Consider the following 17,008-nt stretch of genomic DNA (forward strand, 5'->3'; position numbering starts at 1 on the left):
GCCAAGTCCAAAAAACACAGCCATTTTCCCAGCCAAAGAGAGGAGTCACAAAAAGCAGAAATAGAGATAAAATTAATCACTAACCTTTGATGATCTTTATCAGATGACACTCATAGGACATCATGTTACACAATACATGTATGTTTTGTTCGATAATGTGTATATTTATATCCAAAAATCTCAGTTTACATTGGCGCCATGTTCAGAAATGCCTCCAAAATATCCAGAGAAATTGCAGAGAGCCACATCAAATAACAGAAATACTCCTCAAACTTTGATGAAAGATACATGTTTTACATAAAATTAGGATACACTTGTTCTTAATGCAACCGCTGTGCCAGATTTCAAAAAAACTTTACGGAAAAAGCAAACCATGCAATAATCTGAGACGGCGCTCAGAAAGAAAAGAAAATTCTCCGCCATGTATGAGTCAACAGAAATCAGAAATGACAATATAAATATTCCCTTACCTTTGATGATCTTCATCAAAATGCACTCCCAGGAATCCTAGTTCAACAATAAATTGTTGTTTTGTTCGATAATGTCCATTATTTATGTCCAAGTAGCTACTTTTGTTAGAACGTTTAGTACACATATCCAAACGCTCGTGCAGGTCCAGGCAAACGTYGGACGAAAACTTCAAAAMGTTATATTACAGGTCGAATAAACTTGTCAAACTAAGTATAGAATCAATCTTTAGGATGTTGTTATCATAAATATTCAATAACGTTCCAACCGGAGAATTCCTTTGTGTCTATAGAAGTAATGGAACGCAAGTTGATATCATGTGGAATGCGCATGACCAGGACCTGGCTCTCTGCCAGACCACTGACTCAAACAGCTCCCATCTGGCTCAACATCACAGAGAAGCTTCATTCAACGTTCTACAGACTGTTGACATCTAGTGGAAGCAGTAGGAAGTGCAAACAGATCCATATCCCAATGGGATTTCAATAGGCGATGAGTTGAAAATCGACCAACCTCAGATATCCCACTTCCTGGTTGGATWTTTCACAGGTTTTCGCCTGCCATATGAGTTCTGTTATACTCACAGACATCATTCAAACAGTTTTAGAAACTTCRGAGTGCTTTATATCCAATAGTAGTAATAATAATAATGACATTCTATAATTCTCCTCTCATTCTGTTCTTGAGCAACCCTCGATCAGGGTTGCACAAAGATTGACACTCTCTGTGCACGAGATGCAGGGGCGGACGTAAAGGTAATGGCGGACTGAACGAAGTTATGTAGAGCACCTCAAGATAAAACGTAATATTCAATATCAACAAGTTAGACTAAAATATTAGCACTACATAATCTGGTGGGTCATAACCTTCAATCTGGCTAATAACACAAAACAAATCTTAAGACTAGAGACATTTATCGACAAATATTACAAAACAAGCAACACCCAAACATGACGGAGAGTAAGACAGGGGAAGCGATTTCAAAATGGAAACGTGACTCTTCTACAGACACAGACGATTTAATATTTTCACCACCGGGAATGGTAAAGGTAGAAACCAAACTGTTAAAAACAATAAATGACAAACTGAGAAAGAAGGGGAAGTTCCTGAATCTGTAGTTAGAGTTCCTCCTTACAGCGCTTCAGATCCCACGCGAAGTTACCGACAAAATCCAACTGGAACGTGTACACCGCTTCGGACAGAGAGGCCAAAGGTATGAACGCCCAATCGTTGCCAAATTTGCTTCATTTAAAGATTAAATAATGGTTAAAAGCCTGGGTAAAAGACTTGCTGGGACCAAAATTGGCATGAATGATCAGTTTCCGAAGGAAATTGCAGAAAGGCGCAAAGTTCTGTATCCAATTTTCAAAGAAAATAGATTAAAAGCGAAACGAGTAGCTCTCGTCGAGTAGCTCTCGTCGTTTATAAACTATATATTGATAACCAGTTGTTCAGAGACGCAAAGACTACTCCATGGTTATTTTAAAAATGACAAAGTTCTCATAGATGAGGAAAATAAACAATTCTAGCCCGGTTATGGTTTGTAACACAATAAAAAATATAGCTTTTCTATATATCTTCACATATAACTAATTGAACACACAAGCACTAATTCAACATAGTGAAGATAAAAACTAAGTAAACGGAAGGCACAGTATGTGTGGATGGTGTGGTGTGTGTTTATTTTTTATTTTATTTGTTATGTTTGGAAAGTTGAGTGAGTGAGTAATGAAATGGTTGCATATCCCAGAGCCAATGTATTGCTGTGAGCCGGGGTATGAGAAGGCTTTCAATGTTGTTCAGATGATGGATATACTTTCATAATGAATTATACGTCTGATTTATTATTATCCTATCATGGGGAACTACATTTTTAAAATAAATTATATCTAATTATTTATGATCCTATTTTAATGGTACGGTCCATGACCCTATACACCCACCTGAATGACCCAGATACTAAGGAGAAGTCCCTAACTGTTTTATGTGCCTGCTGTAAGCGGTCTGTATGCAGCCAAAATGAGGTCAGARACCAAGAGCAGCACTGCCCCCTCAAKATTCTGAGYCTSCTTGGCAGGGTTGGTCCTGCAAAGCCAAAGCCCCCTAAAGGGAGAGCATACTACACAAGGAAATTCTCAAAGCTGCTAATGAGAACCTTGAYGACCTTGTACCTAGCCGGTGGGGATTCCGGTGGGGTGCCCCCACCCAGGCAGTGGCAGTGCTGGCAACACTAGCTGCAGTAACCCATGGGGAGGGGGTCACACTCGGACATTCAGAGAGGGGGTATATTATTGTGACCCTGGTGGCACAAAATCAAAGTCGGACTGCATGGAGATGCTGGGGAATATGGTCAATACGGGTGACCGTATTGTGGGTGTTTCAGGAAGAAGGTGTACATTTGACCATCATCATCTAGGATGTGACAATGGCAAATAAAATCTCTCGATTTCGCCCATTTTTTGCACGGTCTTGCAGGCCTTCTCATGCAGCTGCAAGTGCATTTGTAAATCAAGACCTATCTTGAGTTGGGCTCTGGGATGGTGCAATTGTTGAGAAAGTGAGCTTATGGTTGTGTGGGGGTAAGGGTTGAGTGTGTGTGGTGTATGTGTGTATGCCACAACTGTTGCGAAGGAGTAAAAGATGTTAGGGACAATAGAGGATGATCCACAGCTATATATATAATACAAATCGAGGTGAGGGAGATGGAAATGCATTTGATCTACTTCAATTCGGTAAATGGCACTGTGTGCTCTTTTCAAAGGATGGATCCCAGTCGGTTCAGGGCTATGGGATACAGGGGGTCGAGGGTGGTCTTCCGGGCATTGGGATGACAACCCAACTCGGGATGAGGAGGGCTTTTAGCGGGTGGAATAGTAGGGACCAATTGGAGGTTTACTTAGTAGAAATGCAAATATCATGGTACAGCTATATAGACACTCAATCATGTTACTTTTTAATGGTACGTTTACAAACATATATTTTGATAAAAATAATTGAAAGTTGTCTCATTATGGTAAGTGGTGAAATAAGTATAGCCAGTTACAATTGTAATGGCCTAGCAGATATTAATAAAAGACGATCCGTATTTACATGGCTAAAAGAGAAGGAATATAATATCTATTGTTTACAGGAAACCCATTTAACAGTTTTAGATTAAGTTTTGTGGAAAAAGAACTGGGGGGGCGAAATATATTTCTCCCATGGGCAAAGAAATTCAAAAGGGGTGATGTTTTAATTAACAATAATTTTGATCCAAATGTGCAAATTGTCCAAACAGATCCTCAAGGTAGATGGATTATTTTAAATATATTATTGGACAATAAACAGATATGGCTTATTAACCTATACGGTCCGAATAATGATGATCCAAGCTTTTTTGAAAATATATATTAGAATTTATCAACTCTACAAGCAACACTAGGACTCTATTATTATGGTGGGAGATTTTAATACGGTCTTAAATACCTCTATGGACCGGAAAGGAAATCACACTACAAACTATCACCCTCAGGCACTTAATGAAATCATGAATGTCATGGATATATTGGAATTAGTGGATATATGGAGACTTAAATACCCTGACCTAGTGAGATATACATGGCGGAGGCTTAATCAAGCTAGTCATCTTGACTACCTTCTTATACCATTCTCTGGCACCAAAAGTTTAAAAAGTGTTGATAGGAGACAGAATGCGGTCGGATCATCACATAATTGGCATATATATTACTCTTACAGAATTTCCACGTGGGCGAGGATATTGGAAATTTAATCAAAGCCTAGTAGATGATAAATTGTTTAGAACTAGGACAGAAGAATTTATAACTGACTTTTTCAGACATAACATAGATAGGTACAGCAGATCCCCGTATTGTTTGGGACACTTTTAAGTGTGCCTTTAGAGGCAATGCAATTCAGTACTCATCTATAAAACAAAAGCAATTTCGATCAAAAGAGTCCATATTAACAAAGGAAATTGAAGGACTAACAGTACAGTTAGATAGCAATAAAAACAGTACCATAGAGGCAGAGAATAAGTTAGAGGAAAAACAAAAAGAAATGGAGGAACTTATTCAAGAAAGATCCAGTGTAATATATTATAAAAATAAAGCTAACTGGATGGAATATGGGGAAAAATGCACCAAATTCTTTTTCAATCTTCAATATAGAAATGCTACCAAAATAAATGTATTAAAACTTGTCACGCATGATTCCCCAAATTATATTTTGAAAGAGGAAGTAAAGTACTTTAAGAATATGTTTGTTTCAGGCTCCTCCATCTCCACTAACTGAAAYTAATTGTATGGATTTTTCCCCTAATAATAATGTAAAATTAACATCTGTACAGAAAGACTCAGGTGAAGGCCAAATTACAGAGGAGGAACTGCTTGATGCAATTGGGGCCTTTAACTTCACTAGGGTAGGGGGCAGCATTCAGAATTTTGGATAAAATGCATGCCCAATTTAAACTGCCTGCTTCTCGGGCCCAGAAGATATGATATGCATATAGCTGGTAGATTTTGATAGAAAACACTCAATTTTCCAGAACTGTTAAAATAGTGTCTGTGAGTATAACAGAACTGATTTGGCAGGCGAAAACCTGAGAAAACTCCATTCAGGAAGTAGTTTTTTGGGGGGGTTTTGTAGTTTTCTATTCAATGCCATAACAGTATCCATTGACTTAGGACTCAAACTGCAGTTTCTGTGCCTCCCACTAGACGTCAACAGTCTTTAGAAATAGTTTCAGGCTTGTATTCTGAAAAATTAGGGAATAAGAGCATTCGGGAATGACTGGACGCTAAAGTGTCGCAGAGCTTTTTCATGCGCTCGACAGAGAGCAATTCTTGTTTACCTTTTAAATTGACTACGTTATTGTCCGGTTGAAATATTATCAATTATTTAGGCTAAAAACAACCTGAAGATTGAATATAAACATCGTTTGACATGTTTCTATGAACTTTACGGATACAATTTTGATTTTTTTGTCTTCCTGTTTTGACTGCATTTGAGCCTGTGGATTACTGAAGAAAACGCACGAACAAAACGGAGGTTTTTGTATATAAAGAGACTTTATCGAACAAAAGAAACATTTGAGTAAATGAATGTCTGCTAAGTCAACCATATGAAGATCATCAAAGGTAAGGGATTAATTTTATCTCTATTTCTGACTGTTCTACTTGGCTGGTTACTGTCTGTAATGAATTGTCTAGTGGGCTATGTTCTCAAATAATCGTAAGGTATGCTTTCGCCGTAAAGCATTTTTTAAATCTGACACCGTGGTTGGATTCACAAGACGTTCATCTTTAAACCTATGTAAAATATATWTTKTTTTCTGAAATTTTATAATGAGTATTTCTGTATTTGAATTTGGCGCCCAGCAGTTTCACTGGCTGTTTAAGAGGTGGGACGCTAACGTCCCACATACCCAAGAGAGGTTAAGGATGGGAAAACTCCAGGGCTGGATGGCATACCAGTGGAAGTATACAAAACTTTTTTTGATATACTCAAAGGACCATTATTAGCTTGTTTTACCCACTCCTATATAAATGGTAGATTATCAGACACGCAACAAGAAGGTCTGATATCATTATTACTGAAACAGGACCCAAGTGGTATATATAAAGATCCAGTCCATTTAAAAAATTGGAGACCTCTTACACTTCAGTGTTGTGATGCAAAAATCCTAGCAAAATGCTTGGCGCATAGAATTAAAAAAGTATTGTCAGATATTATTCATCCTAATCAGACAGGTTTTTTACATGGACGATACATTGGAGATAATATAAGACAAGTACTGGAAACAATAAAACACTATGAAATATCGGGGACACCAGGCCTGTTTTTCATAGCTGACTTTGAAAAGGCTTTTGATAAAGTACGACTGGAGTTTATATATAAATGCCTAGAATATTTCAATTTTGGGGAATCTCTAATAAAATAGGTTAAAGTTATGTATAGTAACCCTAGGTGTAAAATAGTAAATAATGGCTACATCTCAGAAAGTTTTAAACTATCTAGAGGAGTAAAACAAGGTTGTCCACTATCGGCATATCTATTTATTATTGCCATCGAAATGTTAGCTGTTAAGATTAGATCAAACAATAATATTAAGGGATTAGAAATCTGTGGTTTAAAAACTAAGGTGTCATTGTACACCTTAGTCAAATAGAAATCAAACTGGATGGACATCAGAAATAGAGGAAGGACTAAGAACAAACGAGAGAACTATTGTAAAGTAGACTGTCTAAAATGTGTATAAGATGTATAAATTGAAGGTAAAAGCAGAAGTGTTTATTAGTTTACTCCAATTGGGGGATCGGTGGTAGGGTTTGCGGGGAATAATAATAAAGGTATATTCTTTAAAAAAGTATTTATGTCTATATAGGTATGTGTATGTATATATGTGTATATGTATGCATACGTGTATGGATATATATATTTACCCAAAAAATATGGGGGATTGGAAATGATGCAGACAATTACATTGGAAGCAACATTCTTTCCGCAATATTAAGCTGATCACCCCTTTAAAACATTTAAAAAAAAAAATAATAATAATAATATGCATATATTAGCATCTAGGACAGAGTAGGAGGCAGTTCACTCTGGGCACGCTATTCATCCAAAGTGAAAATGCTGCCCCCTATCCCTAAAAAGTTAACTTCTTTGGGACAGGGGGACAGTATTGAGTAGCTTGGATAAAAAGGTGCCCAGAGTAAACTGCCTGCTACTTTGTCCTAAAAGCTAGAATATGCATATAATTAGTAGATTTGGATAGAAAACCCTCTGAAGTTTCTAAAACTTTTTGAATGATGTTCCAGTATAACAGAACTCATATGGCAGGCAAAAACCAGAGAAAAAAATCCAACCAGGAAGTGGGAAATCTGAGGTTTGTAGTGTTTCAACTCTTTGCCTATCCAAGATACAGTGGAAATGGGGTCATGTTGCACTTCCTAAGGCTTCCACTAGATGTCAACAGTCTTTAGAACCTTGTTTGATGCTTCTACTATAAAGGGGGGGGAATGAGAGGGGATTGAGTCAGAGGTCTGGCAGAGTGCCACGAGCTGGCCACGCGCATTCACATGAGGTAGCTTGCGTTCCATAGCATTTCTGAAGACAAAGGAATTCTCCGGTTGGAACATTATTGAAGATTTATGATAAAAACATCCTATAGATTGATTCTATACTTAGTTTGACATGTTTCTACAGACTGTAATATGACTTTTCATCTGAACTTTCGCCTGGACCTGCCAGCACGTCGTCAGTTTGGAKTGTGTACTAAACGCGCRAACAAAAGGAGGTGTTTGGACATAAATGGACTTTATCGAACAAATCAAACATTTATTGTGGAACTGGGATTCCTGGGAGTGCATTCTGATGAAGATCATCAAAGGGAATATTTATAATGCTATTTCTGACTTTGTTGACTCCACAACATGGCGGATATCTCTTTGGCTTGTTTGGGCTCTGAGCRCTGTACTCAGATTATTGCATGGTGTGCTTTTTCAGTAAAGCGTTTTTGAAATCTGACACAGCGGTTGCATTAAGGAGAGGTTTATCTAAAGTTCCATGCATAACACATGTATTTTCATCAACATTTATAATGAGTATTAATGTAAATTGATGTGGCTCTCTGCAAAATCACCAGATGTTTTGGAAGCAAAACATTACTGAACGTAACACACCAATGTAAACTGAGATTTTTGGATATAAATATTAACTTTATCGAACACACATGTATTGTGTAACATGAAGTCCTATGAGGGTCACCTGATGAAGATCAAAGGTTAGTGATTAATTTTATCTCTATTTATGCTTTTTATGACTCCTCTCTTTGGATGGAAAAATGGCTGTGTTTTTCTGTGGCTATGTACTGACCTAACAATCRTTTGGTGTGCTTTCGTCGTAAAGCCTTTTTGAAATCTGACATGTTGGCTGGATTCACAACAAGTGTAGCTTTAATTTGGTGTATTGCATGTGTGATTTCATGAAAGTTTAATTGTTATAGTAATTTATTTGAATTTGGCGCTCTGCATTGTCACTGGATTTAGCGTCCAGTGACAATCGCTAGCGTCCCACATATCCCAGAGAGGTTAAATCACTGTCACATTTGTAATAATTTTGCTAGTTATTCTGCCTATTTCATGGAGAGTCATACGAGAGCGCAGTGATTATGTTTTCATTGTTGAATGGTAGATACTCAGGAGTATTCAAATACTTAATATATAAAACTTCCACACCCTACAAGACAGATCGGTTGAGGGACGAGCGTTGCGTAGGAGTAACGCCATCTGACGTAAGACGATGTCTCATGAGGTCTTAAATATGCATAATTTGACAAAAGGTTTGTCTGCCCTGACTGGCTAATTATTCTCCAGGTTGAAGCAGCCTTGCAGAATCAGGCGGTGTTGTGAGTTAGTCCCAGCACAGTAAATGGCTCTAGGAGATGCCTTTCTCACATATTAATTATTAAATTCTGCCAAATGCTTTCAATTATTCATGAAATTTCATTATTCATTCTTCTCCACTTCCCTAACGTACAGAAGGTGAAGAAACTGTAAACTTGTTGAAATACACCAAATGCCTACGAGCCAAATGCCATTTCTTTCAGTAATGCAGTACACATGAATAGTCAAAGATCTTACATGTGCTGTAGTAAAAAAAGTACTAGAACTTTGTATTTGTTCACAATGGACATCTCTTTGAGAACTAATAAACTCAAAGCAAATCCATCTTGAGCAGCTAGACAGATCAAGTACCGTGGGCAACGGCCCAAATGGGCAAGCTCCTCCGACTACTCTATTTTAGTTCCTCAATTTGAAAAAGTAAATCCATTTGCACTGGAAACCCAATATTGTAGTTCCTGCATTCGATGTGATCCAATATCGGTGCAAACTTCGAACCCAAGTTGACAGGGGATCTTTTGTGTTAAATTAACAAGATCAAGCCCCCAAGGTTAGAATGCCTGCTGAACGGGCTGCTACAAGGATACCACTGGCACACAACCCAAACGGCAAGTGACAGGTACAGGCACTTCCACCTCTCACTTAAGCACAGGGTGCTTTGTCTTATTAGGGGAGGGAGGCCGAGTGTTCACTCTTCGCCCCTTGTTTCAGTGCTGAATGCTCCTCCAGGAGACCTGCCACCTCCGCCATCCAAATCAGTCCCCCTCCCAAGCTTTGTGCGAGACAGAATGTGGCAGGAGGTAACCTCTCTCCTGTTTCTGGAGCGTGAGGGAGCTTGATGCTTTCTTTGTCCATTAAAAAAACATCAAATTGATCAGTAATACATTCTTAATGTTGTATATGACTAATGTAGCTGGAAACGKMWGATTKTTAATGGAATATCTTCATAGGCGTACAGAGGCCCATTATCAGCCACCGTCACTCCTGTGTTCCAATGGCACGTTGTGTTAGTAATTCCAACTTCATAATTTTAAAAGTCTAATTGATCATTAGAAAACCCTTTTGCAATTATGTTACCACAGCTGAAAACTGTTGTCCTGATTAAAGAAGCAATAAAACTGGCATTCTTTAGACTAGTTGAGTGTCTGGAGCATTTGTGTGTTCGATTACAGGCTCAAAATGGCCAGAAACAAAGTCCTTTCTTCTGAAACTCGTCAGTCTATTCTTGTTCTGAGAAATGAAGGCTACTCCATGCGAGAAATTGTCAAGAAATTGAAGATCTCATACAATGTGTGTACTACTCCTGTCACAGAACAGCGCAAACTGGCTTAAACCAGAATAGAAAGAGTGGGAGCCCGGGTGCACAACTGAGCAAGAGGACAAGTACATTAGAGTGTCTAGTTTGAGAAACAGACTTCTCACAAGTCCTCAAACTGGCAGATTCATTAAATAGTACCGCAAAACACCAGTCTCAACGTCAACAGTGATGCTGGCCTTCTAGGCAGAGTTGCAAAGAAAAAGCCAATAAAAATAAAAGATTAAGATGGGCAAAAGAACACAGACATTGGACAGAGGAACTGCCTAGAAGGCAACCATCCCGGAGTCGCCTCTTCACTGTTGATGTTGAGACTGGTGTTTGTGGGTACTATTTAATGAATCTGCCAGTTGAGGACTTGTGAGAAGTCTGTTTCTCAAACAGACACTCTAATGTACTTGTGAAGGGAGCAGTACACAGTGTTGTACGAGATCTTAATTTTTTTTTTTGAAACAATTAACAATGTCTACTCTGTATTCTGATCAATTGATGTTATTGTAATGTACAAAAACATTTGCTTTTCTTTCAAAACAAGGACATTTCTAAGTGACCCCCATTTTTGAATGGTAGTGTACAGCCCCTGAACAGTACGCTAGTCAGGATAAAAGACAAGTTCTTACCTTCTTCCAAACGGTGGGGGGGGGGGGTTCTCTTCCTTAAAACAAAATCTCCAGCCACAGTGCGGTGGTACTCTCTTCTGAAAGAGCATCAGATATGAACAGGCTTCAGGTCCGGTCAGAGGACCCTGGTGTATTTGGTGATATAGACTAATGTTCCTCACAGACACACCAGACAGGCACGCCTARAAAAACACAGAAGAAGACATTTATTAAATGAGATGTATGCATGAAAGAAGAAGAAAAAAAGGGAGGTCCTCTATAGCTCAGTTGGTAGACTTTGAAACTTGCAACGCCAGAATAGTGTGTGCGATTTTCAGGAACACCCATACGTAAAAACTGTATGCAGGCATGACTATGTTGCTTTGGATAAAATCATCTGCATATTATATTATAAGAGTCTGGCGTATACAGAGCAACATTGGTTTAAGAGTAAAGCTCCATTGTAGATCATTATGAAGCAGGAGGGGTTAGCCTACACACCACCAGTCATGYTAATGTGGGCTTGGACGACACGGCATAGCTTGTATCAGATTGAACAATGTCACTTTTATGAAAAATACTTATGAAGCTGTCAAATTTACATTCAAAACCATTGAATTACACATTTGATTGTACTGTGATATTTTAACGTGATTGTCAATATTCACACTGTACAGCCAACTGCGAATCAACATTACAGCAAGAAGACTTAATTATGTAAACCCACTGGGGTTTAAGATAAAGGAAAGGGTACCACTTTAAAAAGAGCACTTATCAGAATACAATTGGGTCAACTCACTACCTAAGCCTATCTCCTGTGGAATGTGCATACTAGTGGAGTATTGAGAATGAAAGCGTGATCGGGAATATAAAAAGAAACGTCAAACTCCCTTATTCATCATCTTGATAAATACACATTACCTGACCGAGTACTATTCAGAAATCAGTCTAACTCCAACCAGTTGTGTGCTGGCCAGCTCACTGTTGGTAGAGCTAGTGTGGTGATGCTGAGGACCATACAGCTACTTCCCAGAGGGAGGGAAGGATTGATCCACACACCTTTCCTAAACTACATGCTTTCTTTGTGGTAATAGTGAGCCCACGTCTTTTCGTATGTGCTATATGATTTAGGTTCTCATAGAACTAAGTAGTCCTCTCTAGAAATCCTCTAAAGAACTAAGTAGTTTGATGTGTCTAACCATTGTTTCAATCTGCTCCCCATATTTCCCATTCAGAGAAAACAAATCCTCAGTCTATCTGGAAAGGAAATGCTCAACATTTTCAAAGAGGGATTTTTTTTCTCCCTGGGTTGTCATGGGAAGAATGTGGAGGAGTAACCATTCTCATGTCTGTACTGTTAACTAGTCAATCCCTTCTGACAGTGGTTTGYGTTCAAGGCCGGTGGTGTTTTGGATTGCTGTTTATTTGCAAACATAATTTAGAAAAATCTGATGGCTGTAAGCAGCAGCCTATATTTGTAGGGATAGAGAGAATTTGGGATAGTAGTCAAATATTTTTTGGGGGGCCCAGAATGTATACTCCTCATATCCTGAAACCAAGGCCAAAACAATCATACTATTTTACCGACTGTTGACAGATTATGTCAGAGCTCACAACTGATGCTAATGGTTTTGTTATTGTTGGCAGTTTGAGCCTGTCCCCTTCTCTCACCTACAAAGGGTTACGATACTCTAAAAATGACAGATGCCAACCCCAAATAATGGGGTTCTAGCCCTGAACAGCCGAAATAACCCTCCCAATGCCACTCAAAAGCTACCCGTATCCCCCTCTCGCTCCCGCAATGGAATATAAGTATATATTTYTTTAATCTTCTGTGCCCACTGTCCGGGCTGACATGTGATGTGCAACTGAAAGTTGTCACCGTGAGGCATGCTGGCTGGTTGTCAGCAGGTCAGGCAGAGGAGATCTTGTGGTCTCAGGAAATTGCCAGCRAGTGACTTGATATGAACATGGGGAGACTCTCAATTAGAGGTCGACCGATTATGATTTTTCAACGCCGATACCGATTATTGGAGGACCAAAAAAAGCTGATACCGATTAAATCGTCCGATTATTTTTTATTTTTTTGTAATAATGACAATTACAACACATCAATAAAATCAATTTAGCCTCAAATAATGAAACATGTTCAATTTGGTTTAAATAATGCAAAAACAAAGTGTTGGAGAAGTAAAAGTGCAATATGTGCCATGTAAAAAAGCTAACATTTAAGTTCCTTGCTCAGAACATGAGAACATATGAAAGCTGGTGGTTCCTTTTAACATGAGTCTTCAATATTCCCAGGTAAGAAGTTTTAGGTTGTAGTTATAGGAATTATAGGACTAATTTCTTTCTATTATACCATTTGTATTTCATATTACCTTTGACTATTGAGATGTTTCTTTTAGGCACTTTTAGTATTGCCAGTGTAACATATAGCTTCCATCCCCTCTCCTCGCCCCAACCTGGGCTCGAACCAGGAACACATCGACAACAGCCACCCTCGAAGCAGCATTACCCATGCAGAGCAAGGAACAACTACTCCAAGTCTCAGAGCGAGTGACGTTTGAAATGCTATTAGCGCACACCACGCTAACTAGCTAGCCATTTCACATCTGTTACACCAGCCTAATCTCGAGAGTTGATAGGCTTGAAGTCATTAAACAGATCAATGCTTGAAGCATTGCGAAGAGCTGCTGGCAAATGCATGAAAGTGCTGTTTGAATGAATGCTTACGAGCCTGCTGGTGCCTACCATCGCTCAGTCAGGCTATGCCTTCTATCAAAATCATAGACTTAATTATAAACATAATAACACACAGAAATTACGAGCCTTTGGTCATTAAAATGGTCGAATCCGGAAACAAAACGTTATTTCTTTCAGTGAAATACGGAACCGTTCCGTATTTTATCTAACGGATGGCAATCCCTAAGTCCTAAATATTGCTGTTACATTGTACAACCTTCAAATGTTATGTCATAATTATGTACAATTCTGGCAAAATCAATTACAGCCTTTGTTAGGAATAAATGGACTTCACACAGTTCGCAATGAGCCAGGCGGCCCAAACTGCTGCATATACCCTGGACTGCTTGCACGGATCGCAAGAGAAATTACACAATTCCCTAGTTATAAGAAATTCACGTTAGCAGGCAATATTAACTAAATATGCAGGTTTAAAAATTATATACTGTGTATTGATTTAAAGAAAGGCAATGATGTTTATTGTTAGGTACATTGGTGCAACGACAGTGCTTTTTTCGTAAATGCGCTTGTTAAATCATCACCCTTTTGTCAAAATAGGCTGTAATTCAATGAGAAATTAACAGGCACCGCATCGATTATAAGCAACGCAGGACACGCTAGATAAACAAGAAATATCATCTACCATGTGTAGTTAACTAGTGATTATGTTAAGATTGATTGTTTCGTATAAGATAAGTTTAATGCTAGCTAGCAACTTACCTTTTGCTTCTTTGCTGCCCTCACGTAACAGGTAGTCAGCCTGCCACGCAGGCTCCTCGTGGAGTGCAATGTAAGGCAGGTGGGATAGATCATTGGATTAGTAACCGGAAGGTTGCAAAAACAAATCCCGAGCTGACAAGGTAAAAATCTGTCGTTCTGCCCCTGAACAAGACAGTTAACCCACCGTTCCTAGGCCGTCATTGAAAATAAAAATGTGTTCTTAACTGACCTAGTAAAATAAAGATGTAAAAAAAAATATATTTTTTTAAAATGTATAACAAAAAATAATATTAAAAATCGGCAAATCGGTGTCCAAAAATACCGATTGTTATGAAAACTTGAAATCGGCCCTAATTAAAATCGGCCATTCCGATTGTTCGGTCGACCTTTACTCTCAATTGTATTTCCTTGATTCCTCAAGTTCTCCTCTTCACCTTCCCAAAACCCATTGGATGAGAAGAAAGGAGGTCCCTCCCCTCTGACCTTCTCATTGAATAGGTTTGGGAAGGTGAAGAGAGAAAAACTTGAGGAATCAAGGAAATGCCAATTGAGTTTCTCCCATAGACATGCTGTCCCCTGACAGACCTTCTCCCTGAGACAAGTGCTCATTGGCAAATCACTTCTGTTATTCCAACCAGGAATGGGGTTGTGAAGTGATGGATGTTTCAATGTGGCTTTATAAATATATAATAAATCAAAGAAAGCGGAGAGCGGAGAGAGGCATATTGACAGACACGGCGGATAATACGCCTTGCATGACAATTCCAGACATGAAAAGCCTATACAATATGCATGCATAAAATGCAATCACATTTGTGGAAGGAATGAAGGTAGAAGGAATCATAGTTCAATAGGCTACTCATTTAATTTCCTCCCTCGCTTTTTTCTCAACACACACGGATCTTTGCAAAAGAGATCATCCTAAACCAGATTAAATAAATGCACTTAAGAGCGGCAGGAATTGGAGAAAGAATTCATCTTCATGCTGATACTGGAACTGCCAAGGAGCATATCGCCCAGAGAATCCATCCATGCTAATGTACTTAGCTATCCATGTGGTGCTCAGTGAGGCAGCACGTGACTTGCGACAAAATTATTTTATTACTGTTTATATCTAGATTGGTGTAAATTCCTCCATATTATGTCTGTATATTTAGTCTATCGCTAGCATCACCACTTCACCAAGTCAAATCCGGGTATGTGAAAATGTACTTCGCAAATAAAGCTTATTCTGATAGAGCCACCCCAAGGTTTGGTCTCMGGCTCAGCCCCAACACTTAACTGGCTGCTCCACAAATGTGCTCTGAACTCATCTCACATGCCAGTCCTCAATGCACACGAAAGTCGTTTTCACACAGTTCTGAGCTAAAGYTCGAATTTGGGTTTGATTATTTGTTTCTCCATTTGGTCCGGGTGGTTTTACATTCCATACATAGAGTAAAACTGACTATCCTACCGATCCTTAACTTCAACAATGTCATTTACAAAATAGCCTCCAACACTCTACTCAGCAAATTGGATGCAGTCTATCACAGAGCCATCCGTTTTGTCACCAACGCCCCATATACTACCCACCACTGCGACCTGTATGCTCTCGTTGGCTGGCCCTCACTTCATGTCCGTTGCCAAACCCACTGGCTCCAGGTCATCTATAAGTCGTTGCTAGGTAAAGCCCCGCCTTTTCTCAGTTCACTGGTCACCAGAGCAGCACCCACCCGCAGCACGCGCTCCAGCAGGTATATTTCACTGGTCACCACTAAAGTCAATTCCTCCTTCAGCTGCCTTTCCTTCCAGTTCTCTGCTGCCAATGACTGGAACGACCTGCAAAAATCACTGAAGCTGGAGACTCATATCTCCCTCACTAACTTTAAGCACCAGCTGTCAGAGCAGCTCACAGATCACTGCACATATCAATATCGTGATGAGGTAGTTGGATGGACTATTTACAGATTGGTTATTTATTTTATTATTTTTTACACCCCAGTATCGCTACTTGCACACTCAACTTCTACATAACTATCACACCAGTGTTTAATTTGCCATATTGTAATAATTGCWCCACTATGGCCTGTTTATTGCCTCACCCCCCTTATCCTACCTCATTTGCACACACTGTATATAGACTTTATTGTATTATTGACCATATGCTTGTTTCTTCCATGTGTAACTCTGTTGTTGTTTGTGTCGCACTGCTTTGCTTTATCTTGGCAGGTCGCAGTTGTAAATGAGAACTTGTTGTCAACTAGCCTACCTGGTTAAATAAAGGTKAAATAAAAAAATWAAWWAAAAAMAATTCCCAATAGCCAAAAATTGATCATGTTAAATCAATCTATATTTATAAAGAAACACAACTTGTGTCATCTTCATTACTTTCGATTTGCACTTCCAACTACATGTGGGAGGAAACAGCGCAATACCCACTCTAAGTGAAGTCTATATTCAATAGCCTATATCCCCGGTACAGCCCCCGTCTCCCCTAATCTGCATCAGATGTGCTCAGAAATGTGCTGTCAAACAACCATTAATACTGCGYGATTCTGGTTCTTCTCCTTTGTTTGATCCTGAATACTTTCTCACCTGCAGCAAACCACACCACTGTACAAATTGGTACAAATTGAATCTGACCGAGACCTCCATTAAAATGTGTAGTGTGTTCACTTTACACCAGTCCAAACAAACCAAGCGGGCTAACACACCAGAATTCGGAAAAACCRTTCCAAACCAATTCGGTGTGAAAGCCCCTTAGTGTTTTCCACAGA

At 39.0% G+C, this 17,008-nt stretch overlaps 1 pseudogene; it reads right to left on the reverse strand.

The window, feature by feature from the left end:
- LOC111964407 (bifunctional heparan sulfate N-deacetylase/N-sulfotransferase 1-like) overlaps positions 1-17,008 on the reverse strand; it is a 150,083-nt pseudogene that overhangs the window by 93,390 nt on the left and 39,685 nt on the right.

The sequence above is a fragment of the Salvelinus sp. IW2-2015 genome, linkage group LG5 (genome assembly GCF_002910315.2).
Source record: "Salvelinus sp. IW2-2015 linkage group LG5, ASM291031v2, whole genome shotgun sequence".
NCBI lineage: Eukaryota > Metazoa > Chordata > Actinopteri > Salmoniformes > Salmonidae > Salvelinus > Salvelinus sp. IW2-2015.